The following is a 9,935-nucleotide window of genomic DNA, read 5'->3' as shown; positions in this document are numbered from 1 at the left end:
ATCTTTCTCCCGCGTAGCGGCTGGTAGTTTCGAACTGCTGACCTTAAGGTTCGCAGCCCGATTCGTAACCACTACGCTACCAGAGCACTCATTCAGAATTTTAACATGTTTGCAGTATATTGGTTCATTTGCTAAAAGCAAATTTTTCTTCCTTTCTCATAGATTTATTTGTCATTGATATTAGATTAAAATCTTCCCCCACATTCTTTACTTCTTGTTGTTAAGTATTATCGAGTCAGTTCCAACTCAGAGCAACCCTATATAGGGTGTCCAAGGAGCAGCTGATGAGCTTGAACCACTAACCTTGTGGTTCAAATGACCTTGAGGTTCAGTGCTTTATCCTACAGCATCACATCAAGTAAATAAAAGCTACTTCTCATTAAAATGCAAAAGTATGTGTATAGTTTGCTCTACACACATATTTTGGTATTATAAAAATACATATTAAATATACATATATATCAGATTTACTGTTTTATGCTTCAAAGTATTTGCTCATTCAAAGCAACTCATTTGTTGTCCCATTTTTTAATTTATTTTTCATTAGTTCTATAGCACTGCATGTCTGTAGAAGGTTTAAATTGGAATAAAATTCTCTTAAGATTTTAGCGAAATGTGAAAGATATAGAACTGGAATGTAAAGTAAGAAAATGTACTTAAGTGGGCTATACCAATAACTTCTTTAGTATCATAAATCTATAAAGTCTGTAGTGAAGTAAATTTAAACTTTCAATATTTTGAACATTTTTAAAATGTGACAAATGGGCTGGGAAGTAACTATTCATATATGGCCAAATACAAATATTGCTTTATTGATGAACAGTCATGTATGGTAAAAATCAGCCATGAAAGTAAAGAAAAATGAAAACATCTTTATTATTACTCCTTTATCATCTACAGTTAGAGAGAGGGAAAGGAAACTAATCATCACATCTTTACTATACCATTAACTTTTCATTTAGCAATCAATAAAATATAACACTTGCTAGAATTCTAAAGGCCTAGGTTATGTTCCTGAATGTTCTAAGATATATGACTTTGAGAAAGTTATTTAATCTTTTGAACCTCAATTAACTAAAGTGTAAACTAAAATGGATTTTATGCTGTCTAAGGAACTCTGTTAGCTTAGTGGTTATGAAGCAGACTGCTAACTTCAAGGTCAGCCATTCCAAAGTAACTGCCGCTCCACAGGAGAAAAATACTTTCTACTCCGGAAAACCTATACAGGGTCCCTATGAGTCAGAACAGACTCCAGGGCACATAACCACCAAAATTAGAAAGGCATGCTAGATTTGGCAGCATATATATTAAAACTGGAACAATACAGAGAAGATTAGCATAGCCACTTAGCAAGGATAGCATGCAAATTCAAGACGCACTCCATATTTTCCAAAATCAAAAACAAGGAAAGAATTCTGAAAGCAGGTCAAGAAAAATCTCTTCATTAACCATGCAAAGGTTTTTTATTGTGTGGATCATGACAAGCTACTGACAGCATTGTGAAATATGACTATTCTGGACACTTAATTGTGCTCATGAGGAATCTGTACCGGTACTAAGAAGCAAACAAAACATGGGAACACTGAATGATTTAAATTTTAAAAAGGTGTGTAACAAGCTTGTATTCTTTCACCATACTTATTCACCTGTATGCTGAGCAAGTAATCTGAGAAGCTGGGTTATATGAAGAAAGACATGACATCAGGATTGGAGGAAGGGTCATTAACAACCTGCAATATGCAGATGATACAATCTTGCATGCTGAAAGTGAAGAGGACTTAAAACATTTACTGATGAAAATCAAAGAGCACAGCCTTTGGCATGGATGTAAAGAAAACAAAAATCCTCACCACTGGACCAATAAACAACATTCTTATAATGGAGAAAAGATTGAAGTTGTCAAGGACTTCATTCTTCTTGGATCAACTATCAACACTCACGGAAGCAGCAGTCAAGAAATCAGAGGATGTATTGCATTAGGCAAATCTACTGCACAAGACCTTTTTAAAGTGTTGAAGAGCAAAGTTGTCAGCTTAAGGACTAAGGTGCACCTAACCCAAGCCATGGTATTTTCAATAACCTCATATGCACGTGAAAGCTGGTCTGTGAATAAGGAAGACTATAGAAAAATTGATGTTTTTGAGTTATGGTTTTGGAGGAGAATATTGAAAGTGCCATGGGCTGCCAAAAGAAGCGAGAGATCCATTTTGGAGGAAGTGCAGCCAGAGTGCTCCTTGGAGGCCAAGATGGCCAAACTTCGTCTTTCATACTTCGGACATATTGTCAGGAGGGAACAGATGCTGGAGAAAGATATCATGTTTGGTCAGGTGGAGGGTCAGACAAAAAGAGGAAGACCCCCCAACGAGATGGATTGGCCAAGTGGCAGAATCAATGGTAACAGTAGTGAGGTTAGCCCAGGATCAGGTAGTGTTTCGTTATGCTGTGCATAAGGTCGCTATGGGTTGGTACCGACTTGATAGCACCTAACAACAACAACAACAAAGGAGAACCAATAAGATCCAATAAGATCAAGCTCTGATTTCTCAGCAGAAACCTTGAAGGCAAAAAGTCAATGAGAACCCTGCCCCCTCCTGGAGGAGACACTTCCTCAAGTAGATTCCCCTACCCCTCTGGTTCTCAAAAGTAGTCCACCCAAGCCTCCACCACAACCTAGGCAAGCAGCTACCACAGCCCTGATCCCTTCCCCCACCATGGTCCAGGAGCGCACTGGGGTAATGCCATTTACTGAAGATGATTTTTACAGCCCTGTCAATAGTTGCTCAAAATGCCTGTTTGGACCATGGCCTGTCTTCATGTTTTCTGTAGAAAATGTTTCCTGACTGCAATGAGAGAAAGTGGAATACATTGTCCCCGCTGTCATGGAAATGTGACTAAAAGAGAGCATGCCCACACAAGCTTCAGATCTTGAAAATATCATAAAGAAGTTTTCTGGTAGCTGCAGATGCTGTGCAAAACAGATTAAATTATATCACATGAAATATCATTGCACAAATCTTGTTAGAAGAATCAGGATGAATATGGTGTTCCTTCTATCATTCCAAACTTTCAGATTCAGAGATCTGATTCAGTAGGGAACAGTAATAGGAGTGAAACATCCACATCTGATAACATAGAAAATTACCAAGAGAATACAAATTCTTCTGGGCATCCCACTTTTAAGTTTCTATTGTGTTACGAATTCACTTTTACCAGACAACATATACTGGATCACTGGAACAGTAATCACCTATTTCAGATAGTTCCTGTGATGTGTCCTATTTTTGTGTCTCTTTCTTGGGTAGCTCTTAGTCATGTTACTAGAAATTTTGCTATTCATCTATAGCAAAGACATCAGTTGATAAAGGAGAAATTGTGAATTGTCAGCTAGATGAGGAAACCCAGAATCAGACTGCTGTTGAAGAATCTTTTCAAGTAAACATCTAAAGGCTGTACATATCTCTGCATCTTTACACCTACAAAGGCCATCTTTAAGGGGAACACTATTAATGAAGTCACCACTTCAGTAACTTGATGTGTATATTAATAAACGTAATTCAGTCTATATTTTAGTTTAGTTTCTTTTTTTTAATTGAAAAATAAAGGTTGGCCATCTAAACACTTAATCTTGCTAAAAATGGAAGTCATGACATTAGTTTTGAAAAGCATAAAAAAGAGCATATTTCACAAATGTAATACTGTAAAAGGAATCCTTGTTGTTAACTTTTTTATGTTTCATATGGAATTGTTCAGTATTATATTGACTTTGAAATTTGATACTGTTTGTTGCATTTACTTTATTGTACACAGGTAACACAGAGAAGCATATTCTAAAGATGTGATTGATAAAAACCTAACAAATTGGTGACCATTTTCAGACTTGCAGAGTGGAAACTTGAAGTGCTATATGGCAAAATCCAAAGTTAACTTTTTTTTTATACTGGTTCTAGCTGAAGAATTCATCTTTAAGAAAATTGTATTTATATAACTTTTAGTAATTTTGAAGGCTGGTGATATTTCGTTATAATTTTAGTTCTTTAAAGAGTAAAAGCTCATTATAAAGATGTTTCCTTTTAGGTATTAGAAGGCAATATAGCAAAGGGGAAAAAAAATATTTATTTGGTGAGCAGTTGGTAGTTCAATCTTGGTTGTTTGGTCAACTATAATTTGTAAACCCAAAATGAAGAAAGCAGGATAACAAACAACTCGTTGACTAGAACTTTTCAGTAGCCATTAATTATTATTGGTTGGTTGGTTGGTGGTATGCCATTGAGTCGGTTCCTTCTCATAGAGACCCTATATAGGGTTTCCAAGGCTATAAATCTTTACAGGAGCAGAAAGCCTCATCTTTCTCCCATGGAATGGCTGGTAGTTTCAAACTTCTGACCTTGAGGCTTATAGCCCGATTCATAACCACTACGCTACCAGAGCTCCTTTAGTATTTCTGATAAGCTAAGATAAAACTTCTGTTAGACATTTTCAGTTGGTGATATTATATTCTAGATATATGGTGGTGGTGGTGGTTATGTGTTGTGGAGTCAGTTCCGACTCATAGCAACCTTGTACAGAGTTTCCGAGACTATAAATCCTTACGGGAGCAGAAAACCTCATCTTCCTCCCGTGGAACAGCTGGTAGTTTTGAACTGCTCAACTTGTGGTTCACAACCCGATTCGTAACCACTACTCTACCAGAGCTCCTTATTCTAGATATAAAGTTACATGAAAATGTTTTTGTTTAAAAATTCACTGCTAAAGGTCTGTGCATTATATAAGCAATTTTTATTATGGATTTTAAAAATGAACAATATAGGATTGAAGTGTTTATCTGATAGGATTAAGATTCTGTATATCACACACAAAGATAAACCCCAAAAGCACTCAAATAATAAGTGGTCTTCTTGGCTGCTGTTACATCTTAAAATTTGAGTTTATGTGCATACATACATTTGTTTATATGGTGCTCATTTGTTATTCTCAAAGACAATATGTCTTACTATGAAGTAGAAAGACAGATCCTACCAGCCACTCTGTTTCACTATTTTTTAGTCAAAACTACGTTCCTAGTATTCACTATTGAGACTCATAAAATATTTTGTACTATAAGTCAAAAATTCCAGAACAAAGGATAAAGAGTAGATTTGCAGACATTCCATACTAATGTACATTATTTATGTTTTCTTTAAAATAACATAAAAGAAAATGTCAGAAGTAGTTTGCTACTAATATATTCATATATTATATAACAAGGTGTGTTTTGGTTTTGTTAAAATCCTTGTTGACTTTTCTAAAGTGAACATTTTTTAACGTGATTTAATAAAATGTTAATTTGGAGAAAAAGAAAAGGCAATGGGAAGACACATAAAATCTTTAAAAGAAAAAATTACTAGTCAAGAACCATATCATATATCCAGAAAAACTGTCCCTCAAGCACAACAACAAAATTACAACATTTCCAGATAAACAGAAATTAAAGGAATTTGTAAAAAGTAGGCCAACTTTATATATATTAAAAAAAAATACTAAAGGAGTCCTTTGCACTGAAAATCAACAACAACAGACAATAATCTGAGACTGGCATACATGGTTACACCACCTAGAATTCAATCCAGATATAAAAGTATCCAAAGTAAAGTAAACTTACAAGGCTAAAAATAGGGAACTGGGAAAATTAATATATAATGAAGAAACAACAAAGCAAAAAGAGGGAAGAGTGTAGTTACAGAACTTTCAAATGTCAAGAAGTCAAGCAAATATAAAGATGAAAAAGACTGGCTTAAAATTAGAAAGAAAATAAATTACAGGTTAACCTCAAAGGAAATTAAAACTCATTCACATGAAATCAAGAAAAGCACAAATCATAAGGTTTTAGTAAACATTAAAATAATAGCAATGAAGAAATTGACAAGAAAATGCACAAACACAATGAGCTCAGCATAGAAAAGTATGTGGAACAAAGCAACAAGCAGCACCAAATAAAAACAAACAGCAACCCCCTCCAAGACTGAAACTCAAAGGGAACTCAAGAACTCTCATGTAAGCTTGCTGGCAATCATGTTGGTCTATCGGTGAATGGCAGGGGGGAAAGGCAGCAATGAAGAAATGGGCTATGTTCAACCATGCTCCATAGATTCCCATTGACCTAGAGATGAGAGAGAAATGAGGAAGGGCTAGTTGGTCTGAAGTGTGGTGAGAAATGGGGACTCTTGAGTCCAAGGACAAGGACATAGCCATGGAGGGCTAGAGTTGAGAGTGAAGCATCCAGCTGATATGAAGTGAGGGGAGATGCACAAGAATACCCAACTTGCAGATATTACCCATTTGACCTAGCATAGATGACTTGATAATTATAACTAAACTAGAGGAAGATTTAAAACAGCAACAACGACAACAATTTTTGCTAAAATAAATGAGTGTACATTGCTATAATTTGATGAACTTGACCTATACTTATAGATGTCATAGCTCAAAACACCAACTGATAGGGAAGGAGTCTTCACATCAAGTACCAATCCTATTCCCTCTGTGTATACAGGGTATATGGGAACAGGCAACTTAGGCATGGGCTACCTAAAATGAGGGGGCGATAAAGGCAAGAAGTGATTGGCTTACACGTTTTCAAGAGGAAGTTTAGTTTACGAGTATGTGGGGGAAGATAGAGTCTCTATGGAATAGTTTTCATCTTTTCTAGATGGGTATGGTAAAAAGAGATGGGGATAGTGAGAAATTGTTATCATGACTAATTGCGACTATCACAACTGTAAAGGTAAAAATTTTGTAACAAAAATGGGGGAGTAGTTAATCTTACAGTACAGAAACAGAGGACCCTAGGATCATTAAGGGAGAAGTGGACAATCAAGCAGAGTGTGGGACCCTATCTAGAGAAGCAGTGACACCAGAGATGGAAGCAGAGATGAGGACATAGAGAGAAGGAGCAGCTGAGGACTCATAGAAGGAGAGGGACTGTGTGCTGGCAGCCAGGAAGCAGACTTGCAGAATGTGCCCTTTGGTTGCTTAAGTTACTATGTATTCCTGAGTCTTTCTGTGTACATCTCCCCCCACCAAAAAGAAACAAAAACAAAACAGAGACTAGAACTAAAGACTGTTTAACGAGGATTCACAGAGGAAATTGTAATCATTTCAATGAAATGATGGTGTAAATCTGATGCTCTCCCATGTAAATGATCCCTCAATTCACAAGAAAAACTTGTGCACGTGCACACACACACACACACAAAAAAAAAAAAACACAGAAAAATTAATGCAATCAATTCATATCTATCAATAATTACACTGAACTTCAATAAATTAAATGTCTCAGTGAAAAAACAGAAAGTAGCAGAATGGATAAGAGAACAGGAACATTCAATATGTTGTCTACAAGAGACACCTTGCACACAAAGATAAGAATCAATCAAAAATCAAAGGATAGAAAAAATATATCACAATAATTACAATAAAAAATTAGGAGTGAAAATATTAATTTCTGATAAAATATACTTTAAGGCACGAGGAATACATGATCAGGCATATGGTCTTGCTGATGACCACGTTGGTTTACCGACAAGGGGAAGTGAGGAGAAAACAGCAATGAAGCTCATTTGACCTGGCTTCAATGGCTGGATGACCAGACTCAACTACAGGAAGAAAGAAAAGGAAAAAAGGCATAATCTGCTACAATTTGATGAACTTGATGTATACTTATGGATGTAGTAGCTAAAAAGAGGGAACAAATCTTTACAGCAAGGATCATTACCACCCACTCGGTACACAGGGTTAACAGGGATGGGCAACTTAGACACTGATGACCCAAAATGGGGGCACTAAAAAGACAAGAAGTGACTTGCTTACAAGCTTTCAAGATGGAGCCTAGTTCCAAAGGGTGTGGTGAAAGGTAGAAGCTCCACTAAGTGGTTTCAAAGCTGTCTAGATGGGGCTGGTGTAAGGAAATAAGGATAAGACTAACTGTGGGACTTCCAGTTTGGGGTGGCAGCCACAAAAGCCAGGTAGTGTCCTCTCCCGTGAGAGGGGAGGGGATCTCACAAAGGAAGAGCTCATAGAGTAACTCCAGAGCTCCGAATCTAATATAAGATGCAGAACCACTAAGATAGAAGAAACACTAAGATAGAAGAGCAAACACAAAAAAGGATAAAAAAATTCAGAGGAAAATCTAAGATTCATGTTGGACAACATGAAGAGGAATAACTTAAGAATTATTGGCATTCCAGAACAAAAAGAAGCACACAATTCCACAGAAGAAATGGTTGAAGAACTGCTGGAAGAAAATTTCTCCAACCTCCTGAAAAGTGAAAAGATAAACATTCAAGAAGCTCAACGAACTCCAGGAAGGGTAGACCCCAAAAGAAAATCACCAAGACATATCATAGTCAAGCTCTCCAAACACAAAGATAAGGAGACACTTCTGAAAGCAGCCAGGGAAAATAGAAGAGTCACATATAAAGACAAGCAAGTCAGATTAAGCTTGAATCTCTCAGCAGAAACCATGCAAGCAAGAAGGCAATGGGGAGACATGTAAAACCCTGAAAGTAATAAAATTGCCAACCAAGAACGCTTTATCCAGCAAAGCTATCAATCAAATATGATAGTGTAATCAAAACATTCCAAGATAAACAGAAACTATGGGACTTTACCAAAGCCAACCCTGCGCTACAAAATATCCTAAAGGGAGTTCTGTGGACTGAGAACCAACAAGAACAGATAAAAACCAGAGATTGACATACATTGCAGCACCTCCCTGAATTAAGTCAATAGAAAGAAGAGTTGTTAACAGAACAAAACTGGAAGGACAAACTCAGAGAATCTGGGAGGTCAGTCTATGATCAAAACAAGTACAATGGAAAAGAAGGTAAACACGTAGGAACAGAAATCCAGATAATGAGAAGGTCAGGTCAATTACAGGATATAATAGACTGCACTAAATGGAGAAAAAATTTAATGGACTATAAGGCAACCTCAAAGAAAATTAACATTTCACAACATACCAAGAGAATAAAAATCCAAGAAGAACATGAAAACATTAAAACTATGAGGAAACTCAATAGACAGAACACAAAAATCATGAACTCAACAAAGGAAGACAAACAGAACAAAGAAGCAACAATACCACACACAAAAAAAAATATAATGGCAGCAATTAATCAATACCTATCTATAATTACACTGAATGTAAATGGATTAAATGCACCTGGTAAGAGACGGTGGGTGGCAGAATGGATAAGAAAACAAGAACCTTCAATATGCTGTCTGCAAGAGACACATCTCACACACAGAGACAAAAACAGATTAAAAGACAAAGGATGGAAAAAAATATACCAAGCCAATTGCAATAAAAAGAGAACAGGAGTGGCAGTACTAATCCTTGATAAAATAAACTTTAAGGCAAAAACCAGCATAATAGATAAGAGATGGACATTATCTCATGATTAAAGGGACAATTGAACAAGATGAAATAACCATATTAAATATCTATGCTCCCAATGAAAGAGCTCCAAAATATATAAAACAAACTCTAATAAATTTGAAGAAAGAAATAGATGAATCTACAATAATAGTGGATGATATTAATACACCACTTTCAAAAATGGATAGAATAACCAGAAAGAAACTTGACAAAGACACAGAAGAACTAAACAACACACTCAGCCAACTGGACTTCATAGATGTGTACAGAGCATTCAACTCAACAACTGCACAATACACATTCTTTTCCAGTGCACATGGAACATTCTCCAGAATAGACCATATTTTAGGCCACAAAACAAGTCTCCATAAATTTACAAATATCAAAAACTACAAAGCATCTTCTGAGACCACAATGCTATCAAATTAGAAATCAACAATAGGAAGACCAAGGAAATCAAGTCAAATACATAGAAATTGAATAACACCCTGCTGAAAAGTGGCTGGGTAGTAGAAGAAAT

The 9,935-nt window shown here is 36.2% G+C and overlaps 1 pseudogene; it reads left to right on the top strand.

The window, feature by feature from the left end:
* Positions 1-2,711: 2,711 nt before the first annotated feature.
* Positions 2,712-3,444, top strand: LOC102839652 (annotated as a pseudogene).
* The last annotated feature ends 6,491 nt before the right edge of the window (positions 3,445-9,935 follow it).

Source organism: Chrysochloris asiatica, unplaced genomic scaffold, assembly GCF_000296735.1.
Source record: "Chrysochloris asiatica unplaced genomic scaffold, ChrAsi1.0 scaffold00244, whole genome shotgun sequence".
In the NCBI taxonomy this organism is placed as follows: Eukaryota; Metazoa; Chordata; class Mammalia; order Afrosoricida; family Chrysochloridae; genus Chrysochloris; species Chrysochloris asiatica.
Note: the sequence above shows the minus strand (reverse complement) of the source record. Positions and strands in the feature narration are given on the sequence as shown.